This window comes from Chiloscyllium plagiosum, unplaced genomic scaffold, assembly GCF_037043375.1.
Source record: "Chiloscyllium plagiosum isolate Xiang-an unplaced genomic scaffold, Cpla_swu_hap1 HiC_scaffold_13, whole genome shotgun sequence".
Classification (NCBI taxonomy): Eukaryota; Metazoa; Chordata; class Chondrichthyes; order Orectolobiformes; family Hemiscylliidae; genus Chiloscyllium; species Chiloscyllium plagiosum.
This window is the reverse complement of record NW_028270151.1, coordinates 55,643,092-55,668,654: the sequence shown is the minus strand read 5'-3', so window position 1 is coordinate 55,668,654 and position 25,563 is coordinate 55,643,092.

Sequence of the window (25,563 nt, the reverse complement as noted above, 5' to 3'; positions counted from 1 at the left end):
CTATTCATATACCCATCCAAATGCCTCTTAAATGTTGCAATTGTACCAGCCTCCACCACATCCTCTGGCAGCTCATTTCATACACGTACCACCTTCTGTGTGAAAAGGTTTTCCCTTAGGTCTCTTTTATATCTTACCCCTCTCAATCTAAACTTATGCCCTCTAGTTCTGGATTCCCCGGCCCCAGGGAAAAGACTTTGTCTATTTATCCTATCCATGCCCCTCATAATTTTGTAAACCTCTATAAGGTCAGCCCTCAGCCTCAGCCTCTAACGCTCCAGGGAACCTTTCAAGTTTCACAATATCTTTCCGATAGGAAGGAGACCAGAATTGCATGCAATATTCCAACAGTGGCCTAACCAATGTCTTGTACAGCCGCAACATGACCTCCCAACTCCTGTACTCAATACTCTGACCAATAAAGGAAAGCATACCAAACGCCTTCTTCACTATTCTATCTACCTGCGACTGCACTTTCAAGGAGCTATGAACCTGCACTCCAAGGTCTCTTTGTTCAGCAACACTCCCTTGGACCTTCCCATTAAGTGTATAAGTCCTGCTAAGATTTGCTTTCTCAAAATGCAGCACCTCGCATTTATCTGAATTAAACTCCATCTGCCACTTCTCAGCCCATTGGCCCATCTGATCAAGATCCCATTGTAATCTGAGGTAACCCTCTTTGCTGTCCACTACACCTCCAATTTTGGTGTCATCTGCAAACTTACTAACTCTACCGATTATACTCACATTCAAATCATTTGTATAAATTGGATGTGAGTATAATCGGTAGAGTTAGTAAGTTTGCAGATGACACCAAAATTGGAGGTGTAGTGGACAGCAAAGAGGGTTACCTCAGATTACAATGGGATCTTTATCAGTAGAGGACCCAGCACCAAGCCTTGTGGCATTCCACTGCTCACAGGCCTCCAGTCTGAAAAACAACCCTCCACCACCACCCTCTGTCTTCTACCTGTATCCAAATGGTTAGTTCTCCATGTGTTCCCTGAGACCTAACCTTGCTAATCAGTCTCCCATGGGGAACCTTGTCAAACACCTTATTGAAGTCCATATAGATCACATCTACCACTCTGCCCTCATCAATTCTCTTTGTTACTTCTTCAAAAAACTCAATCAAGTTTGTGAGACATGATTTCCCACGCACAAAGCCATGTTCACTATCTCTAGTCAGTCGAGAGAAAGTGAGGGCTGCAGATGCTGGAGATCAGAGCTGAAAATGTGTTGCTGGTAAAGCGCAGCAGGTCAGGCAGCATCCAAGGAACAGGAGAAGAAGGGCTTATGCCCGAAACGTCGATTCTCCTGTTCCTTGGATGCTGCCTGACCTGCTGCACTTTTCCAGTAACACATTTTCAGCTATCCCTAGTCAGTCCTTGCCTTTCCAAATACATGTACATCCTGTCCCTCAGGATTGCCTCCAACAACTTGCCTACCACCAAAAACAGGCTTACTCGTCTATAGTTCCCTGACTTGTCCTTACCACCCTTCTTAAACAGTGGCACCATGTTAGCCAACCTCCAGTTTTCCTGCACCTCATCTGTGACTATCGATGATACAAATATCTCAGTAAGAGGCCCAGCAATCACTTCTCTAGCTTCCCACAGAATTCTAGGTTACACCTAATCTGGTCCTGGAGATTTATCCACCTTTATGCGTTTCAAGACTTCCTCCTCTGTAATATGGACATTTTGTAAGGTGTCACCATCTATTTCCCTACAGACAATAACTTCCACATCCTTTTCCACAGTAAATACTGATGCAAAATACTTGTTTAGTATCTCCCCAATTTTCTGCGGCTCCACACAAAGGCTGCCTTGCTGATCTTTGAGGGGTAAGTGAGGTCTGCAGACGCTGGAGATCAAAGCTGAAACTTTATTGCTGGAACAGCACAGCAGGTCAGGCAGCATCTAGGGAACAGAAGATTCGACGTTTCGGGCACATGCCCTTCTTCAGGAATGACTTTGAGGGGCCCTATTCTATTCCTAGTCACCCTTTTGTCCTTAATGTATTTGTAAAAACCCTTTGGATTCTCCTTAATTCTATTTGCCAAAGCCATCTCATGTCCCTTTTTTGCCCTCCTGATTTCCCTCTGAATGATATTCCTATTGCCTTTAAATGCTTCTAAGGATTCACTCAATCGATCCTGTCTATACCTTACATGTGTTTCCTTCTTTTTCTTAACCAAACCCTTAATTTCTTTAGTCATCCAGCATTCCCTATACCTACCAGCCTTTCCTTTCACCCTAACAGGAATATACTGGATTCTCATTATCTCATTTCTGAAGGCTTCCCATTTTCCAGCCGTCCCTTTACCTGCGAACATCTGCCCCCAGTCAGCTTTCGAAATTTCTTGCCTAATACTGTCAAAATTTGCCTTTCTCCAATTTAGAACTTCAACTTTTAGATCCGGTCTATTCTTTTCCATGACTATTTAAAATCTGATAGAATTATGGTCGCTGGCCCCAAAGTGTTCCCCCACTGACACCTCAGTCACCTGCCCTTCCTTATTTCCCAAAACTAGGTCAAGTTTTGCATCTTCTCTGGTAGGTATATCCACATACTGAATCAGATAATTTTCTTGTACACACTTAACAAATTCATCTCCATCTAAACCCTTAACACCAAGGCAGTCCCAGTCTATATTTGGAAAGTTAAAATCCACTACCATAACCACCCATTTATTCTTACAGATAGCTGAGATCTCCTTACAAGTTTGTTTCTCAATTTCCCTCTGACTATTCGGGGTCTATAATACAATCCCAATAAGGTTATCATCCCTTTCTTATTTCTCAGTTCCACCCAAATAACTTCCCTGGATGAGTTTCCAGGAATATCCTCCCTCAGCACAGCTGTAATGCTATCCCTTATCAAACACGCCACTCCCCCTCCTCTCTTGCCTCTGTTTGTATCCTTCCTGTAGCATTTGTATCCTGGAACATTAAGATACCAGTCCTGCCCATCCCTGAGCCATATTTCTGTAATTGCTACGATATCCCAGTCCCATGTTCCTAACCATGCCCTGAGTTCATCTGCCTTCCCTGTTAGGCCCCTTGCATTGAAATAAATGCAGTTTAATTCATTAGTCCTATGTTGTCCCTGCCTGCCCTGACTGTTTGACTCGCTTCTGTCCTCAGCTGTACCAGCCTCAGAATGACCTTGCTCCTCACTCCTCCCTGGGTCCCGCCCCCCCACCTTACTAGTTTAAATCCTCCCGAGCAGCTCTAACAAATTTCCCTGCCAGTATTTTAGTCCCCTTTCAATTTAGGTGCAATCACTCACTGAGTCTAACTGGGTGTTCACAGCATCCCTTGCATTGCCTTATTGTGCTTTGCCTTCACAACCAGCAATACCAGCCTCATAATACATAATACAGAATCATTTTGCTGTGCTATTTGGTGCACACACAAAAAAAGGAAGATTTACATAGTTGTCAGCAGGCCTCTGTAAATCACGGGGGTAGATAGTCGTTGAACAGGAAGTGAAGTGTGGTCTTGAATATTTGTCCGGGGGCTTGGAAATGGTCAGTCAGCCATTAAGTGTGGTCAGATTCAGGATGCTTTCACAAAAGGGATGAGGAGCCAAATGATCAATACTTGGCCTACCTCTTTCTATCCTATTAGCAGCTGTTTTGTTCCTGGAATGAGATAGAGTGAGTTATTAAGAGAGATCAGAGTCAGTAGCTCTGTTACTGTGATGGGGAGGTGTCCAGGGTGAATGATTAACCAATGCTAAGGACATTCAAAGTTAGTGGTGTCAGAGTTAAGGTGAGTGACAATCAGTGGGGAAGATGCTGTAGGCATGTGTGAGACTGTTAGAACATTAGCCTTGGTGCGAAATACGTCCCATAGAAGAGACAGACAGAGAGAGAGAGTGAATATAATGTATCAAATGAAGATATGGTGCTAACCCTGGCAGAGTGGAGAAGGTCATTGAACATCTTTCTACAGTGCTGTGCATTCCTCCAGACTTTTGAGATGTCAGACACCAGGTGTCAACCTCAGACCAGGCTGGTATGGTCTAGTGTCTCCTGGGTGAAGTGGAAGTGCTGCCTATACAGTACTCTGCCCAGTAGGATCTCAAGGTACCTGCCTGAACAACAGGGCACTGATGTCCTCCAATCAGCCGTGCTTGGAGCAAATAGCAGGAATTATGCAGGACAATTCTGAATAACATCTCATGTCCAGATTTACAACAGGCTTCTAAAGATGGTGCCGATGTGAGGAATGTCAGGTAATTCTGGGATTTCCACCAAGTGGCCATTTTCTTTCTTGGGAACAGTAACTGAGGGCACTGTGACAGATGTGATAGATGCATAGAGCTAGCGAAGGTAGTTATTCAGGCAATTTTGGTAAGATATGGCAAGGAAAACTGCTAGGCCTTGAAATAGAAAAGCCTCCAAAACACTTAGTCAATAAAATTAGTAATATTCAACCCTTTGAGTTTTTGCATTTTAATTCATATCCAAATTTCTCAAACAACTTTACTAGAACATCATTCCTAATTCTACCTATGTCATTCATTCTTTCAAATCTTCCAGTTCCAGCTGTTGAGAACAGAACTTATCTCACTAACTGAATCATACTCTATCCCTGTCACATCCCTTTTCATTCCATCCACTTGAGTGACTTCCTGCACCATGCTGTCATGGTCAGTTTGCTTATACACCCACTTTCCTTGGTTTCAAGCCAAAGTAAGCAGATATCTCAATCATGGAGGAGGAAAGTGAGGACTGAAGATGCTGGAGATCAGAGTCAAAAAGTGTGGTGCTGGAAAAGCACAGCAGGTCAGGCAGCATCCAAGGAACAGTTGAGATTTCGAGCATAAATTCTTCATCAGGAATGTGGGTGGCCCAAGGGGGGTAGGAGATAAATGGGAGGCAGGGTGAGCCTGGGAGAAGGTAGCTGGGAATGCGATAGGGAGATGAAAGTGGGGGTGATGGCGATAGGTCAGAGGGGAGGGTGGAGCAGGTAGGTGGGATGAAAGATGGAGAGGTAGGACAGTTCAAGAGGGCAGTGCCGAGTTGGAGAGTTGGATCTGGGATAATGGGGGAAGGAGAGATGTGGAAACCAGTGCAATTGACATTGATTCAGGATGACTAACAGCAGAGATCCTTTGCAAGTCTGGGAGAGTGTGGCTCAGGATGAAGAACAGCAGAGAACCCTCCCCTTGCCACCACAAGAAATGTAAAACCTGCTCTCACCCTCCCCCATCACCTCCATCCAAGGCCCTAAAGGATGCTTCCCTATCTGGCAGAGATTTTCCTGCACATCCAAACACCCATATACTGTGTCTGTTGCTCATGATGTGGTCTCCTCTACATTGGGGACACAGGATGCCAACTTGCAGAACATTCCAGAGAACATCTCTGGGAGGCATGCACTAAATAACCTCACCGCCTTGTGGCCAACCACTTCAACCCACCCCCCACCCCCCCAATCACAAACTCTGCCAAGGAGATGCAAGTCCTGGGCCTCCATAAGACCATAAGACATAGGAGCGGAAGTAAGGCCATTCGGCCCATCGAGTTCACTCCGCCATTCAATCATGGCTGATGGGCATTTCAAGTCCACTTACCCGCATTCTCCCCGTAGCCCTTAATTCCTTGTGACTTCAAGAATTTATCAATCTCTGCCTTGAAGACATTTAGCGTCCCAGCCTCCACTGCACTCTGTGGCAATGAATTCCACAGGCCCACCACTCTCTGGCTGAAGAAATGTCTCCGCATTTCTGTTCTGAATTTACCTCCTCTAATTCTAAGGCTGTGTCCACGGGTCCTAGTCTCCTCGCCTAACGGAAACAATTTCCTAGAGTCCACCCTTTCCAAGCCATGTATTACCTTGTAATAATCTGCTTCCTCTACTGCCAAATCCTCTACTGCCAAACCCCCCGATACTTGGAGGAAGAACGCCTCATCTTTCTCCTTGGGACCCTCCAACCACATGGAATCAATGTTAATTCCACCAGTTTCTTCATCTCTCCTCTTCCCCACTTATCCCAGATCCAACCTTCTAAATCAGCACTGCCTTCTTGAACCGTCCTACCTGTCCATCTTCCTTCCCACCTATCCACTCCACCCTCCACTCCAAATCATCACCATCACCTCCCACCTTCATCTACCTTCCACTTAACCAGCTATGGGCGGCACGGTGGCACAGTGGTTAGCACTGCTGCCTCGCAGCGCCCGAGATCCGGGTTCAATTCCCTCCTCAGGCGACTGACTGTGTGGAGTTTGCACATTCTCCCCGTGTCTGCGTGGGTTTCCTCCGGGTGCTCCGGTTTCCTCCCACAGGCCAAAGATGTGCAGGTCAGGTGAATTGGCCATGCTAAATTGCCCATAGTGTTAGGTAAGGGGTAAATGTAGGGGTAGGGGTGTGGGTGGTTTGCGCTTCGGCGGGGCGGTGTGGACTTGTTGGGCCGAAGGGCCTGTTTCCACACTGTAAAGTAATCTAAAAAATTTATCTTCCCCCCAGCCCCAGCTCCGTCCCATTTATCTCATAGCCCCATTGAGCCTCCCCTCAACATCCTTCTGATGAAGAGCCTATGCCCGAAACGTAGACTCTCCTGCTCCTCGGATGCTGCCTGACTGGCTGTGCTTTTCCAGCACCACACTTTTTGACAGATATTTCAATCATGCTGAACAAAGTGAAGAGTCAAGTCTACTCTGTCATCATTTGACATGCAATCACGCCATTCTCTCCCTCATCATTGATTTAAAGTTTTACTTAATCTATCAGCTATTACTACATCCTGGAACAAACTGTCCAATAACTCCCCTTTTATTAACAGGAACATGTACTGTTCTGATTCCAGCTCAACATCTCTGACCCAAAGTTGGTCAAATCACAGGCACTTAACACAGATATGGTTGTTCAGGATGACAATACTTTCCCCATGTTGCAGTTATGGCACATCACCTGCCCTGCTGTATCTGTCCAACGATTTTCATTTTTTTAAAAACTTTTTATTTTGTTAGCTCTTTACTTACTAATTATGTGTTCATTTGTTTCATTTAGAAGCTGAACAAACTTACCTTTATAAGAAAGGAACATAAGATCTTTTCTAATAGAAATGTGTTCAAGTGTTTTTCTCAAAATTATGGCATGCAGTTGCTTTCCTTCTCGTGGTTAAAATGTTTCCTGTGCTTTTCTTGATCCTGCTTTAGAAGGTGATGATCTAGCAAGACAATAATTATCTCTGTTATGGCTAGCATGTACCTTGAAGAAGTGTGAAAGTCAGACCATTAGGCTAACCTGATCTCACTCCAGGATACACTCAAATTAAACAGGTGTTTACTCAAAGGTTACAACCGTTGCAAGTTCATTGTGGGGAAAAAGAATGTATTAGCCTGCACTTTCCAGAGTGCTTCATTTTTGCCCCAGTCGATTGGAGGTTATCATTTCTCTGAATACCTACCACAGTGCGACATGATATGATCATTATATTGGAGAATATGGAGTAGAGTCATAAAGTCATAGAGCTGTACAGATTGGAAACAGACACTTCGGTCCAACTCGTTCATGCCAACCAGATATCCCAACCCAATCTAGTCCCACCTGACAGTAGCCAGCCATTATCCCTCCAAATCCTTCCTATTCATGTACCCATCCAAATGCCTTTTAAATGTAAGAATTGTACTAGCCTCTACCACTTTCTCTGGCAGCTTATTCCATATACGTACCACCCTCTGTGTGAAAAAGTTGCCCCTTAGGTCTCTTTTATATCTTTCCCCTTTCACCCTAAACCTATGCCCTCTAGCTCTGGACTCCCCGACCCCAGGGAAAAGACTTTGCCTATTTACCCTATCCATGCCCCTCATGATTTTGTAAACCTCTATAAGGTCACCCCTCATCCTCCGACGCTCCAGGGAAAACAGCCCCAGCCTGTTCAACCTCTCCCTATAGCTCAAAACCTCCAACCCTGGCAACATCCTTGTAAATCTTTTCTGAACCCTTTCAAGTTTCACAACATTTTTCCAATAGGAAGGAGACCAGAATTGCACGGCAATATTGCAACAGTGGCCTAACCAATGTCCTGTACGGCCGCAACATGACCTCCCAACTCCTGTACTCAATACTCTGACCAATAAAGAAAAGCATACCAAACGCCTTTTTCACTATCCTATCTACCTGCAGCTCCACTTTCAAGGAGCTATGAACCTGCACTCCAAGGTCTCTTTGTTTAGCAACACTCCCTAGGACCTTACCATTAAGTGTATAAGTCTTGCTAAGATTTGCTTTCCCAAAATGCAGCACCTCGCATTTATCTGAATTCAACTCCGTCTGCCACTTCTCAACCCATTGGCCCATCTGATCAAGATCCTGTTGTAATCTGAGGTAACCTTCTTTGCTGTCCACTACATCTCCAATTTTGGTGTCATCTGCAAACTTACTAACTGTACCTCTTATGCTGACATCGAAAGCATTTAAGTAAATGACAAAAAGTAGAGGATGCAGTACTGATCCTTGTGGCACTCTGACACTGATCACAGGCCTCCAGTCTGAAAAACATCCCTCCACCACCACCCTCTGTCTTCTACCTTTGAGCCAGTTTTGTATCCAAATGGCTAGTTCTCCCTGTATTGTGTGAGATCTAACCTTGCTAACCAGTCTCCCATGGGGAACCTTGTCGAACGCCTTACTGAACTGAAAATGTGTTGCTGAAAAAACGCAGCAGGTCAAGCTGCATCCAAGGAGCAGGAGAATCGACATTTCGGGCATGAGCCCTTCGTCCTGAAGAAGGGATCATGCCCAAAACGTCGATTCTCCAGCTCCTTCGATGCTGCCTGACCTGCTGCGCTTTTCCAGCAACACATTTTCAGCAACACATTTTCAGCTCTGATCTCCAGCATCTGCAGTCCTCACTTTCTCCTCGAACGCCTTACTGAAGTCCATATGGATCATATCTACCCTCTGCCCTCATCAATCCTCTTTGTTACTTCTTCAAAAGACTCAATCAAGTTTGTGAGACTTGATTTCCCACGCACAAAGCCATGTTGACTATTGTTAATCAGTCCTTGCCTTTCCAAATACATGTACATCCTGTCCGTCATGATTCTCTTCAACAACTTGCCCACCGCCGTTGTCAGGCTCATTGGTCTATAGCTCCCTGGGCTTGTCCTTACCACCCTTCTTAAACAGTAGTTTGTACCTAGCACTCAAATATATGATTGTAGTAGGTACAGCAGTTATATAAGGAAATTAAGTAACTGTCTGAACACACAGTACAATAGTCAGAAGATTGAGAAAAAATTAGCTTCCTAACAAACTTTAAGAGCCTTTGTGAGAAAGTTTAGCTAAAGAAGGAACATTTCTTATCCAGAAAAAAATTGCAAGAGTATAGAAAGATGCAGTTAGTACCAGAGTGGCCATGTGAGTGACTGTCCAATTCTCATGGTCAAGGGTCAGTGCTCTATTTTTAGTTTATATTGTACAGCCTACAGGATATCCAGAATGTAAATTGAAAGTAGCGACTTATTTCAGAATGATGTCTGACAGATTATGCATTGATCATCACTGTTGATAAAAGTGCTCTACTGGGCCACCACTGCCATTCTGACAAGGATTTCTTCACAGCTACTATTATAATACAAAAAAAGCTTCAGTTACCAGAGCTTCACATAACAGATTGTATTGGAAAGTTTAATGATCAAATCTTTAAATAGATTAATTTGTGCCACGCACAATAGTGTAGCATTATTCACTTAATTATACTATCATTTAATTATTGTATAATATGAATTGAATAATTCCAAACTCATGGTTGTGGATAGGTCAGTAGTTATTAGTCGACTACAGTTGTGAAAGTACAGTATAATTTGGAGTTATTTTTATTTGCCTCAATGGCTTCAAGGTTTTCTGCATTAGATAGACTTGTTTGCTGAACAAATTGTATTCCAATCCTGAAAAGAACTTGCTGCCAGAATGACGACAAAATGAACCCAGGTGTACAGGATTGAGAAGGCAAAGTGTCAAGGATATAGCTGATCACAAAAGGCTTAACAAATTATAAGTAGAATGGATTGGCTAATTGTTATATAAGAACCTTGAAAGTAAAATCCCTGCCAGAAGGATCTGCAGGTATCTTTGAAAAAGAATTGTATTTGAGTGAAATTTTGTTCTGGTGAAATTGCAAGAAAATGTTGCTTTTTTTTCCTTATTTTGTGATTTTCTCTTCAACCATTGATGCAACAGGAGAGTGAAACTAGCACAAATACATTAGTATAATCAGTAAAACAATATTAAGGTTAACAAATACTGAGGTAAAGATAATATTAGTTCTTCTATGCTGGTTAATTGGTGTTATTTTATGATTTACTGTTCACTTTTTAATTTGCTTAAAGCAGATAACAGTGTATTTTGCTGATGTGCTATAGATTAGAGACATTGAAAAGAAAAAAAGTAAATATATTAAGTAGATAAGCAGGAGGGTGGAAGAACACATCAAATGTTAAACATTTGACTTCTCCACCTCCTGATGCTGGGAGAAAGTGAGAACTGCAGATGCTGGAGTTCAAAGTCGAAAAGTGTGGTGCTGGAAAAGCACATCAGGTCAGGCAGTATCTGAGGAGCAAGAGGGCTTACGCCCAAAGCATCAACTCTCCCACTCCTCAGACCTTTTTTCAGTGCCACACTCTGCTCCACCTCCTGATGCTGCCTGGCTAACTGTGTTCTTCCAGCTTCCTGCTTGTCTACTTTGGATTCCAGCATTTGCAGATACAGAAACATGGCTCAGGGATGGACAGGGCTGGTAACTTAATGTTCCAGGATACAAATGCTACAGAAAGGACAGAAAGGGAGGCAAGAGAGGAGGGGGAGTGTCATTTGAATTGAATTGAATTGAATTGAATTGAACGTATTGTCACGTGTACCAAGGCACAGTGAAAAGCTTTGTCTTATGAGCAATACAGGCAGATCACAGAGTTAAGTAGCATAGATAAGTAAATAATAGGTAACAGCGGCAAAAACAAAAACACAGGTACATTTGAGTCCATTTAGTATTCTAACAACAGTAGAGTAGAAACTGTTATGAAACCGGCTGGCGCATGTGTTCAGGCTTCTGTACCTTCCCCCCGATGGTAGAGGTTTTAGAAAAACATTGCCAGGGTAGGATGGATCTTGGAGAATGCTGGTGGCCTTTCCTTGACAGTGAGCCTGGTAGATGGATTCTATAGATGGGAGGTTGGCCTTTGTGATTGTCTGGGCCAATTGTCTGCACCACTCTCTGTAACCGTCTCTGATATTGAATGGTACAGTTGCCATACCAGGTAGTGATACATCCAGACAGAATGGTCTCAATGGCACACGTATAAATGTTGGCAAGGGTATTCGCCATCATGCCAAATTTCCTCAGCTGCCTAAGGAAGAAGAGATGTTGTTGGGCCTTTGTAACCAGTGCGTCTACATAAAGAGTCCAAGAAAGCTTTTTGTGGATGACCACTCCCAGGAGCTTGTCACTCTTCACTCATTCTACCTCTGTGCTGTGTAGGGGGCATGAGTAACATCCCGCCGAAATTCAATAATGAGTTCTTTGGTTTTGCCGGCATTGAGAGCTAGGTTGTTGTCAGTGCACCTTTTTCCAGGTCTTCCACCTCCCGTCTATAGTCTGTTTTGTCACCATCTGAGAATTGACCGACTATGGTGGTGTCATCAGCGAACTTGTAAATGGTATTAGTCTGGTATTTGGCAACGCAGTCATGGGTATACAGTGAGTACAGTAGATAGCTGAGTACGCACTCCTGGGGGGGCTCCAGTGTTGAGTGTTAGTGAGGATGAAATATTGTCCCCAAACTTCACTGATTGTGACCTGTGGGTCAGGAAACTGAGGATCCAGTTGCAGAGAGTGGGGCTTAGTCCGAGATGACTAAGTTTAGTAATCAGTCTTGAGGGATAAGGGATAGCATTACTGGGGCGCTGAGGGAGGATATTCCCGGAAATACATCTAGGGAAGTTGTTTGGGTGGAACTGACAAGTAAGAAAGGGATGATCATCCTATTGGGATTGTGTTATAGACCCGCGATTTTAACTTTCCAAACATAGACCGGGCCTGACAGAGAGTAAGGGTTTAGATGGAGAGGAATTTGGTAAGCATGTACAAGAAAATTTTCTGATTCAGTATGTGGATGTACCTACTAGAGAAGGTGCAAAACTTGACCTACTGTTGCGAAATAAGGCAGGGCATGTGACTGAGTTGTCAGTGGGGGAGCATTTTGGGGCCAGCGACCATAATTCTATTAGTTTTAAAATAGTGATGGGAAAAAGATAGACCAGATCTAAAAGTTGAAGCTCTAAATTGGAGAAAGGCCAATTTGACAGTATTAGGCAAGAACTTTCAAAAGACGATTGGGGGCAGATGTTTGCAGGTAACGGGATGGCTGGAAAATGGGAAGCCTTCAGAAATGAGATAATTAGAGTTCAGGGACAGTATATTCCTGTTAGGGTGAAAGGAAAGGCTGGTAGGTATAGGGAATTCTGGATGACTGAAGTAATTGAGGGTTTGGTTCAGAAAAAGAAGGAAGCATATGTCAGGTATAGACAGGATAGATCGAGTGAATCCTTAGAAGAGTATAAATACAGTAGGAGTGTACTTAAAAGGGAAGTCAGGAGGGCGAAAAGGGGACATGAAATAGCTTTGGCAAGTAGAATTAAGGAGAATCCAAAGGATTTTTATAAATACATTAAGGACAAGAGGGTAACTAGGGAGACAATAGGACCCCTCAAAGATCAGCAAGGCGGCCTTTGTGTGGAGCACTTTGAGGCCAGCGACCATAATTCTATTAGTTTTAAAATAGTGATGGAAAAAGGATAGACCAGATCTAAAAGTTGATGGAGATGGAGGAGATACCAAGTGATTATTTTGCATTGTATTTACTGTGGAAAAGGACATGGAAGATATAGAATGTAGGGAAATAGATGGTGACATCTTCAAAACTGTTCATATTACAGAGAAGGAAGTGCTGGATGTTTTGAAACGCAAAACAAATGGACAGATATTCAGGACCTGATCAAGTGTACCTAAAACTCTGTGGGAAGCTAGGGAAGTAATTGCTGGACCTCTTGCTAAGATATTTGTATCATCGGTAGTCACAGGTGAGGTGCTGGAAGACTGGAGGTTGGCTAATGTGGTGCCACTATTTAAGATGTTTGGGAAGGATGATCCAAGGAACTATAGACCAGTGAGCCTGACGTTGATGGTGGGAAATTTGTTGGTGGGAATCCTGAGGAACAGGATGTACATGTTTTTTGGAAAGGCAAGGACTGATAAGGGATCATCAACATAGCTTTGTGCATGTGAAGATTTTGAAGAAATAACAAAGAAGATTGATGAGGGCTAAGCTGTAGACATGATCTATTTGGACTTTAGTCAGGTGTTCAACAAGGAATACTGGGAGAACTAGCCATTTGGATAGAGAACTAGCTCAAAGGTAGAAGAAAGAAGGTGGTAGTGAAGGGTTGTTTTTTTAGACTGGAGGCCTGTGACCAGTGGAGTGCCACAAGGATCAGTGCTGGGTCCTCTAATTTTCGTCATTTGTATAAATGATTTGGATGTGAGCATAAGAGGTATATTTAGTAAATTTGCAGCTGACGCCAAAATTGGAGGTATAATGGACAGTGAAGAAGGTTACCTCAGATCACAACAGGATCTTGATCAGATTGGCCAATGGGCTGAGAAGTGGCAGATGGTGTTTAATTTAGATAAATACGAGGTGCTGCGTTTTGGGAAAACAAATCTTAGCAGAACTTATACACTTCATGCTAAGGTCATAGTGAGTGTTGCTGAACAAAGAGACCTTGGAGTGCAGGTTCACAGCTCCTTGAAATTGCAGTGGCATTTGTTAGGATAGGGAAGAAGGCGTTTGATATGCTTTCCTTTGTTGGTCAGAGTATTGAGTACAGAAGTCGGGAGGTCATGTTGTGGCTGGTCAGGACATTGGTTAGGCCACTTTTGGAATATTGCATGCAATTCTGGTCTCCTTTCTATTGGAAGTATGTTGTGAAACTTGAAAGGGTTCAGGAAAGATTTACAAGAATGTTGCCAGGATTGGAGGATTTGAGCTATAGGAAGAGGTTGAATAGGCTAGCGTTGTTTTCCCTGGAGCATCGGAGGCTGAGAGGTAACCTTAGAAGAGGTTTATAAAATCATGAGAGGCATGAATAGGGTAAATAGACAAAGTATTTTCCCTACGGTGGGGGAGTCCAGAACAAGAGGGCATAGGTTTAGGGTGAGAGGGGCAAGATATAAAAGAGACCTAAGGGGCAACTTTTTCATGCAGAGGGTGGTGCGTGTGTGGAATAGGTTGCCAGAGGAAGTGATAGAGGCTGGTACAATTGCAACATTTAACAGGCATCTGGATGGGTATATGAATAGGAAGGGTTTGGAGGGATATGGGCTGGGTGCTAGCAGGTGGGACTAGATTGGGTTGGGATATCTGGTCAGCATGGATGGGTTGGACCGAAGGGTCTGTTTCTGTGGGTACATCTCTCTGACTCTATGACTCTAAGTAAATACATATGGCCAGAGATCCATCGAATGTTTTTTTTTCATGATGTAATTATTAAATCTCCTTTGATCATAATTTCTAATTTAATTGGTTCTATGTATTACTTAAAATCTTTCTTTTAAACCATGACTATTTTCATATCTTTCACAAGATAACAATTTCTTATGTAAGCTTCTGACCATCCAAAATTACTTTATCATTTTCAATAATTTTGTTGGTATTGTTGCAGTCTCTGCATACCTTGTTATTGTTAATGAATAGATGATTACTGATTTTATTGAACTTCTATTTATTCATCTCCAATATGTTCAAACAAAAGTTTTCCAGTCCCCCTACATAATTTTATTTTTATTTTGCATTTTGGTTTTCAAAATATTCCAATATTTTATGTATTTTCTCTCTCAGTTTTGCTTTTAACTGTTTATCATAGGTAAATATTCGATGTGGAGTGCTGAGAGAAAAATAACAGTGAATTCTAAGATAGGTTTCTCATGTTTAACTCTGGTGTGAACATTTTTAGATGTACAGAAAAAAAAATGGAAGTTAATGAAAATAAATGATTTGGAGTTGTGGGACTGGGGTGCACAAAGTTAAAAATCACACAACACCAGGTTATAGTCCAACAGGTTTATTTGGAAGCACACCACCTGATGAAGGAGCGGCGCTCCAAAAGCTCGTGTGCTTTCAATTAAACCTGTTGGACTATAACCTGGTGTTGTGTGATTTTTAACTTAATGAATGAAAGAGAGCATTTAAGATTAAGATCAAACAAGCAATCAGGATTAAAGGGACATTGTTTGACTGGTGGGTTGTGACAAGTCATTTTTCTTGCATGTGTGATTGTACTTAGTTGGTTTGTTACCTTGAAGACCTCTTTCCCTCAGGGTTAAACTACCAACAGTCATTTCCGTCCAATGAGAGAATGGGACTATTATGAATACTTGAATAAAGGAATTGGTATAACCATCCAAGATGGCAAGTTAGGAGGTGTAATTAGAGCAAGAAATCATAAAGTGATAGAGGGTTGGTAATTGGGGAAAAACAGTTGGTCAGATGGAGTTCACAGTGGGGCAAAGAAAAACAATTCTAAATATTTTGTTTTATTATTTGAGAAAAAGAACTGTCAAGGAATGATGTTCACAATTTCAAAAGCATCAGTGGGATATTACACAATCCTCTTTTAGCCATACAAAATTATCATGACAAGGAGAGAGAAGATTAGGACATAGAACAAGCAGAATAGTTTTTTTATTCTTTTCAGACAATTTGCGTATGATTGGCTAAGATTTGTCGATCAACATTACCCATGAACTGAATGATTTGCAAGGCCATTTCAGAGGGCAGTTCACAGTCAACCATACTGTCGGTCTGAGTCACATGTAGGTAATGCTGGTAGATTTCCTTCCCTAAAGGACATTAGTGAACAAGATTGACTGGGTATTAATAATTATTGATAGTTGCCATGGGTGTCATTGCTGAGACCAATTTTATATCAAAATTTATTATTTCTATCAGCGACCATGGTGGAATTTGAACCCATATACTCAGATCATTTGCTTGGGTCTTTGCATTATTAATACAATGACATTAACACTACACCATTGCTCTTTGATATGAAACATTTGAGACCTCATTACTAGAAGGCAAGGAATCCTGTTTTCTTAATAGTGATCTGATCTGACCTTCATGAAACTCTAATCTTATGTTAGTATAACATATAAATGGAAAATAAATATTTTCATCGTATATTATTTTATGGTTGTGCATGACTATTCATCGCTGCTGTATTGACAACCTCGGTATCGTAAACTCTACACAAAATATTTGATTTTGCAATAATGACCTGCTAGATTGTGATTCCAGTTTTTCTACTTGGAGGCTAATCTTTCCAGTAACCTGGAAAAGGTAGGTACAAAGACCTTGATGATGTGATGTTAGAAAAATATTACTCCAGTCAAATGTTTGATGCTGTATTTTGAAGTTAGACATATTTGACTTCAATCTGCGAAGAAAAGATTTCTTGTTTAATGAGAAAGAAACAAAGTCACCATTTTTTTGTTAAAACTGTTATTACTGTCTTTTCAGTCTATCCAGAAGAACAGTATATTTATAACAATTTATGGCATAAGCAAAGCAATTGTTGACTTCAGAAAAGTGAGAGGCCAGATGTAAAAATTGAAGTCTTCATCATATTTAATCTCCAGATCTCAAGTTCAAACAATATGATTGCACATAAGCTTCAATTCAGAGTTCTTACCTGCTAATTTAATTTGAGATTATCTTCAAATCCTTTATTTTAAAGAAGATTATCTAGAACCAGACCAATCAAGTATACAGTATTAAAGGACAACAAGGAATGATTCAAACTGGTTCTACTTAGCTAAGATTGCAGCTATCAGCTGTACCACTAAATTTGAAATAATTTCAGGATTTTTTCTAAGACTTGTTCTCAGGTTCTTTGTTAAAATTGTAAGAAATATTTCCCCATCTTCCAAATATTAGAAAAATAGCAGAAGCTACTTTCTGCTGCATAATAACAGATGGGCTTGTGTTTGCTTAAAACATAACTGATTTATCATGATATTGAACTGAAATTTCAAAATGATATGCCCCAAACTCTTTTTAATACATTTCTTATTTATGAGAATATCATATTCTGATTTTATATTATGTGCATACATATGTTTATATAGATAAACACAAACATTGCTTATGCACATGCTGCATTAACTTTATGCAATTGGTCCATTTCACCTGAGGGACCCATTAAAACATTAGATATTAAGTTACAGAATGCAACATAGAATTCAAATATCAAGCATAGCTAGCAGTGATCATAAAGTGCCAGCTGTGCTAATTCCCTCTTTCCAGATCAGTGATTAACAGTGCCTTGAGCAAGTTGCACCTCAACTGCTTGTCTGTGAAAAGAGATGGGATTAGTAATGGAATCTGAAAGAATCCATAAGTTCCATGAATTTGGAAATCCTTCTGCTGTACTTGGTAAATTAATCTTTGAATGGGACTGACTGCAGCTGATATCCTTCATGGTGATGTTGCTTGGAGGAATGAAGGAATTTGGAGGTGAAGTCAGTGGAAAAGGAACAGGCTGACAGGATGTATAATGGATGACCAATCTTCTAAGACCCCTATAATCAATAGAGAATGCTAAAATCAACCCTTTGAAGACTTGACCAGAAAGGCAACTTTGTTTAACACATTTATTAACGGTAGGGCATGTATGCTGTGATGCTCATAAACATTAAACATTGTCTATAATGAAACTATAAATGCTGAGTTACAATTTAAGTAACAAAATATATTTAACCAATTATTTAAACTATTATGGTTGGGTGAAATATCTCTGGAAAATCAACAAGTTATAAAAGAGATCATTGATTTGTATTTGCTTTATTCTTATGTAGTGCTAAAATGTAAAACCTCCTCCAATTTCCTTGTAATATTCTGAAAGTTCACAAATTACATGAAAGGAAAACAGGAGAAAATTCTCACAGCAAACATACAACTAAATGTGATAGTCCAGTGCTGCATTGCTGTAGGAATCCAGGTTTGTAACAAACCAAGTTTTAGTTTGCTTCAGTTGCTCTGAGTTTCATTAATTGTACACAATTTCAGAATCAAAATAACAAAGATTAATTTTATTTAGCTTGGAAAATAAAATATTAACCATTTTATGCATTATACTGCAAGTGACTTCCATTTGATTTCATTGGGAAATGCATTTTAATTGTTGCATTTTGAATATTAAATTAACTTAATATACAGCAGTTCAGAAATTTAAAGAGTGCAATTGGGGAAATGTAGCTTGAAGTATTATACAAAAGGCTGATTAACATGTTGTAGGTTTCAATATGCAAAGCAACAGAAAACCAACAGTGATGATTGATTTTACATTACCTGTTACAATCAGAAACAAGGTACTATTCAGTTATTGTGAGACAGTTATTCTTAGCTAATTCTAAGCAAACCTGTTATTATTAGAAAATGTAATGCTAGCAAAACACAGACAATACATTGTGCTCATTACTACTCGATGGTTTCCTATTTATTAAAAATGCATCAATGAGCATTAGTCGAAAGTGTATTAAAACTTAGTATCTTTTGTTTGTTAAGAGCATTCCACAACATACAGATAAATCACAAAGTAAATGTTTTGCTTTTCAATCAGATTTTGAGTTGATAGAAAAAAAATCACAGACTGCCACAATCAGCAGGACTTCACATGCAGCAGACAACGCATCAGAAAAATACAGGCAATATATCTGAGATTTTTCAATAAGCTAGCCATCACACAATACAGAACATTAGAGCCTCAGAAAATTTCAACCACGAGAATATACAATAGTATGATTTTGATGTGTTAAAGCAAGAAAATGAAAACAAGGTGTTTTAAATTGGCCACGAACAGTTAATATTGAATCACAGGAGGACAGATAAATTGCATCAGTCTGTAGTGAAACTGTAATTGTAACCAGACCAGCTTCTTGCACATGGAGAATGTATCAGGTCATCTAAATGCAACATGAAGAGATAAAAAAAGAAGCAAGGTACACCCTTCACTTCTTCATTGTATCCATTTCTGTTGTTTAAGGCTGTTATATTGTGAAATATTTTAATATTTTATATCCCTGGCCTCTTGTATCCTATCTCTGAACTTCTCTTTTTGTTCTCCTGCCCCTTCTTCCTCGGTCTTCCTGGGTTGCCACAGCCTTCTGCCACAAGACTTGATCCACATCTTCCTGCAAGTCTTTGCTGAGTATTCATTGAGGGGTGGTGTCCAGGTGTATGTTCTTATACCTTCTCACTCCTGACCTTCCGGAATGTTCTGTGGCCTTTAGCCAGTTGGGTCATAAGCTGGGTTCAAATAATCCAATGACTTATGCCAACACTCTTCACTGGTATCATGCTAGGAAGTGTAAGTGCACAAACTCAGGCAATCAAGATGCCAGAACATCTGAATGCCAATTCTCCGACATGCAACCCTCAGGCTGATTGTTACTGGTCCCTGCTGAATTTTGATGTCTTCTTTGACTTTTGTTTCCACTGTTCCCTGTGGCCATTGGTGCTGGCTGCTGTTTAATTTACTTTGGCCAATTTTCCATCAATCCTGATTTGCCCAGTTGTGTTTCAGTTTAGAATGTATAAGCTTGGGCCCATGGTGACTTGAACACACCCTCTACTGACTCTGGTAACTTCCACTGAGTAATGACAGTCCCTCTGGATTTGATAGAGGATTATGATCCTTAGACATTGATGCATGCCTGTTTGGTTAAAACTGATTCAGTCTGTTTGTTGCATAAGCTGTTAGCACATGGTAAGGGTGTCACATTGAAGTAGCACAGTGCTGAACAGAAACATGTCCTCCCATTAACTGACCACAGCTAGGAAACATAACAGGCTACCTAGCTAAAGGGCCAAAACACACTACAGCACACCAGAACTGCAAAAAGAGGAAGAAGAACACCTCTACAACGTATTCACCAAAAACAGATACACCCGCAATTTCATCAACGGATGCCTAAGGGAAAGACAACGGAATGGGGACATGCCACAACCCAAAGGGCTAACCATGTTACCATAGATCAAGAACATTTCTGAACTGGCAGCCAGACTACTACGACCACTAGGACTCATAAAAGCACACAAACCAACAGCCACTCTCAGACAACAACTCACCAGGACAAAGGACCCAATACCCAGCATGAGCAAAACTAAAGTAATGTACAAAATCCCATGCAAGGACTGCACAAAACACTACATAGGACACACAGGAAGACAGCTAATGAGCACCAACTAGCCACAAAATGACACAACCAGCTATCCTTAGTAGCCACACATGCAGATGACAGGCAACATGAGTTTGACTGGGACAACACTACTATTATAGGACAAACCAAACAGAGAACAGCCAGGGAATTCCTAGAGGCATGGCACTCATCCACAGATTCTATCAACAAACACATCAACCTGGACCCAATATACCGGCCACTGCAGCGGACAACTGGAACTGACAATCGGAAGCGGCAGAGACAAACCACTATAAATGCCGGAGGAAACAACACAGAAGCGCTTCACAGGAGGCCCCCAAGCACTGAGGATGTCACCTAGACAGGAGACGAGACATATGCAACACAAATTCCTAGCTCGGCGAACAGAACCACAATAATATTACCTAGCTTTTTGTCTGAACTAAAAGACAAGACAGAAATATTTTGAGCCTTTAAGTACTGATTAAGGCAGCAATGGACAAAATGCCAAGGTAAGACAAAGATGCTGCAAGCATCCAAGTAAATGTAAAGTGAGCAAGCACTCAGAAAATGAACAAAGACCCCTGGATACATCCTGCGCAACTGCATGAGATGGGTACCTGTCTCTGTGTGCAAAGCAGATTTACGTTGAAATGTAAACTGCCAGTGAGATCCAAAGTTAATGTAGTGAACTGCGTTACAAGCAGTGTACGATGATGTAATAGCAAGGCAGTTGATTGGCCAATGGCAACCTCCATTGATTGATGCACGTGGACGACTAAAATAACAACTTGCACGGAGCAGACATAAGAATTAGTAGTTGCATTCAAAATGACCCCCTCATCACTGAGTAGTGAAATTCAAATCTAGTCATTAAAACCTTTTCAGAAAAGTTGGACTTTTATCAGTCAACATTGAGAGTCGCGTTTTGCTTGGTCACAGTATTTCTGAACTGACTCATTTATTGCCCACATCATTCAGGAAGATTCCACCCTTTAGCTTTGTTTCTCTTCACAAATGCTGGGAGACCTACTATCTTTTTCTAGCTTTTGTTTTCGCTTCAGATTTCTGTAGTAGTTTGCTGTTCTTTCTTTCTTTTGTTCTCTAATGACATCCTTTCAGAGCCAGCAAAAATATTACCCCAAAACATAGCTGCATTTATTTGTTTTGCTAGGTTGAGGAGAAAAGCAGTCCATCTCCTGAGTTCACAGCAGGTCACTGCCAGTCTATTTGCAACATGCCACAAGTATCATAGATTGTGTTAGTATGGTGCATTTTTTCAGCATGTTTTTTTCAGCATGTTTTTTCCAATTGACAAAGTCCTAACAACTTTCCCATTCTTGTGAACAAATCAGCCTTTGCTTTCATTATTTTGGATTGTACCATCCATCACATGCTCCACATGGGAGACTATAGCCTGGTCTCTGTTTCAGTGCTGTTACTTGTGTTGTACATTGAAGGTTATCCATACCTACAGGGATGCAAGCTCAAGCAAGGAATCCCATTTGCACTTTGGACCTTGATTCTATAACATTGCACATCACTGGGTAAAGAGTACATGAAAATAGAATTAAAGTACTGCTGACTGCCTTTTTTTGGATTGTATGAAAAATATTCAGAAATAGAACAGGTCTTGGAAAAATAATAGACAGTCAACCCTGGAGGAGAGTGCCTCACTGTACTCATGTATTCATAACACCTTGACTGCTCAGTAAAACGAAAAGCTTTTATACTGAGTGAGGAATATCATTGACATAAGTATGTTGTGACAGTTGCCTATTTTTTTCATTATCTCCAACAATATAATTCCATCAATCATTTGTCGTGGAGGTATGCAATATCTTGTCTGCAATGGTACATCATAATTATAAGCTATGATTATCTCAAAGTAGTCATATCTATGAATTTTATATTTTGAGTTAAGATGTTTACTGTTAGCCTGCTAAGAAAGGTCACATGTAGGAAACTGTTGTTCAGAGACATCCAAAGAAAAGCAGACACAAGGCTCATCATTCCTTCTTCCATGTTTCTACTTTATTAGCTGCAATGTATTTAAAAAATTCAATGAGCTCCAATCATAAACAGACTATAAAGACTGGAAAAGGGTCTGTTTTGTACTGAAATCTATCCATGAACCTAATTCACTGGTTCATCACCAATTCTCAATTCTGACAGGTCAATACTGCACATAGTAAAAACACAAACTCCAGAAAACTGAGAGAACACATTAACAACATTTTCAAAAAGTCTTCATTCATCAATAAAGAAGCATCAACAGGCTGCCAAAGGCTTTTGTCAACTGTTTTCTTAATTACCCTCTCATGCTGTCAGAAACAATAAAAGCAATTGAACTTCTGTCCAGTGACAAAGCTACAGGATCTGCTGTTATCACTGCTGAAGCTGATAATGTTGGAAGTCAATGTCTAGTGAAGAAGCTGACTGAACTATTTCAGTCTATGTGGGAGCAAGGAATCATCCCTCAAAAGTACAAAGGTACCTCTATTGTCCACCTGCTAAAGTGAAAAAGAGCTCACTAATCATAAAAAATTAATCATGGAAAAGTTTCACTTTTCTCCATTACCAGGAAGATCTTCATCAGCATCCTTCTGAACCATTCAGTGCAAAACCCTGTTCAAGAACTGGTGCCAGAGATAGTGTTGTTATGTGGGCTGTTATCCATGTTTTACCAGTGTGTAGAGGGTGACATGGTTCAGTGTCTGTGAGGATACCCAATTCCTAATCAAATATGAAGAGTCTTGTGGAGAAAACAAGATGTACTTTATTTTATGCCTGCGGCTCTTTACAGCTTACAAGAGTAGGCTCTACGTTACTTAAAATACTGTGGGGAAGATTTAGCCTTAGGTCTGTCTTCCATAAGATGCTACTTCTTTTCTCTCACCATGTTATATCATTAGAATGTTGGTTGCTTTTTGGACACTATCAAGTATAAGTCCATTCACTGATAATATATCATTCTTATACATTTGTTTATGTAATTATTTACCATTACATTTACCATCTGTCTCCAAATCCTTTACTTTACAAGTCCTGACTATTAGGCAGTTTAACTATTCTCTCTGCTTATGTTGTCTTTAGATTTAGAAAAATGATAGTTTGTTGGGTAAAAGGTAATCATCTTGGATTATCTTTCTGAGAATCTGAGGGTCTCTTCTAAACATAAGGATCTTTTGTCTTTTGTATTTACTTCATGGAGGTCATTATCCTTGCTGGAACAAGACCTATTTTCCAGTAAATCAAATCCTTAGACATTACTGTCTCCTCTTAATAGTGTCTTCCATGTTGGATGCACTATATCTTCAATTTTATGTTGGCTGACTTTTTTTCACAATCTGCTTTTAGTTCTGTTGACATAGACATTTTACTATAACCTTCTTATTCGATCTCAGTGATTGAATTATCAGTGAATTCAACTTGTTCTCTCCTCAATTCTGTTTGCTGAAGATTCTTTCTTGTTTGATGTTTTATCTGTTATTGTAGTTGAGTATTCTGCTTTGAAGGAAGGGAGGCCATACATTCCATTTGAACCAGCTGCCCCTGGTTACTATCATGTCTATTGTGTAATGTAAATTTCTCATGGCTAGTTATTCATTGTGCTGTGTTCTATTCTGACTGAATTCAGTTACAGATGCTTCAATTGTCTTGGATAAAGTGTATTGACAGCTGTTGCCTCTTGGATTGCCTTCCTTTTCAAAATGGGTTGACCCTTAGCACCCGAACTTTGTTCAGTTTTGGTACCAGTGGAAACCATTTCTGCCAAGCCAGGATTGTCACAGCTTTTCATCTCATTGGTTGTATGTAATAAATTTCCTATTCCAATGTAATTAACACTGGGGCAGTTAGTTTTTGTTTCGGTTTTCCAATGAGCATACATGAGAAAACCTTTACAAGCTGTGCCTTGACCATCTGTTCATTGATCTTTGAACTTTTAAATGAGCATGAGATTATTTCTACTCAGAAGTGACAATTCCTGCACAGGATGTACATATAGGTTTCTAGTATTGCAAGTCCCTGTATTGGAATGTTGTTTAAAGACCACATAATTTTTATTTTTCTTTGTTATGGATTGTGGACCAAAATGGGAAAATAATACTGCTGTAGAAAAAGGACTTGGAAGAGTTACTGTACTTCTTAAAAAATAACAAGTTCATGGAATAAATAGTGATAAAACAAAGAAATGCAGATGCTGGTGATTTGGAACAAAGCCAGAAATTACTGGCAAAATGCAGCAGGTCTGGTAGTATCTGTGGGAAGAAAGCAGGGTTAATGTTTTGAGTCTGGTGACTTCTTCAGAATTCCACAGATGGAAAAGCTGGGAGAATAGGATATTGTCATTACAGAAAACAGGGTGTGAGGATGTATAGTCGACGTAACCGTGGAGGTTGATGGGTTTGTAATGGATATCGGTAGCAGAAATGAGAACACAGATGTCGAGGAAAGGAAGGGGGGAATTGGAGATGGACCAGGTGAGGGAAGGGTGAATATTGGAAGCAAAATTGATAAATTTTTCAAGTTAAGAAACAGAGAGGGAAGCAGCATCTACAATATAGTGAACACATTGCGAGGTGTGTTTCTACTGTTGCTTTGTTTGAAACCAAGTGGCACAACATATCTATTCAGAGCAAACTTTGCCCACATACAGGTTTCTGTTGGTTTTATTTTCAGTGAGCAGCTATTGTGAGAGCCTAGTGTCTTCGGCATGGAATAAGCTGGTTTATTAGCTCCGAGGAGGGTAGACAGCTTCTGTATGAACGATCGAGTGGCAAAGATCACCAGACTGCAAGGAAAAACATCACTCCTTTTCTCTGTCTGCACCGAAATAATCAAAACCTGAAAGATACCTTCAAACTCAGAAATTATGTGAAAAACACAACAGGTCTGGCAGCATCTGTGGAGAGAAAGCAGACGTAAATTTTCTGATCTAGTGATTCTTCTTCAGAACTCAGAGCAACTAACTGTCAGTGAAACGTTTATGCTGGTTCCATTGTACAAAGCACATTTGGAGTGCTACTGGTTGTCTGAACCCGTGGTAGTCTGGGTAGTTAAGAAATTACCTGTGGATGGAGTCAGGAATTTTAACATATAATACTCCTGGGCCTTTCAGTAAAATTTCAGTAAATGATGTTTTGTCAACAAAGGCTTGCTATCTGATAATATTATGCTACTGGCTCCCAGTCTAACAAACATACAAACATATAAACGTACAACAGGAAACAGGAGTAGGCCACTCAGCTCTTTGACCCTGCTTAATAAGAGCATAACAGTATA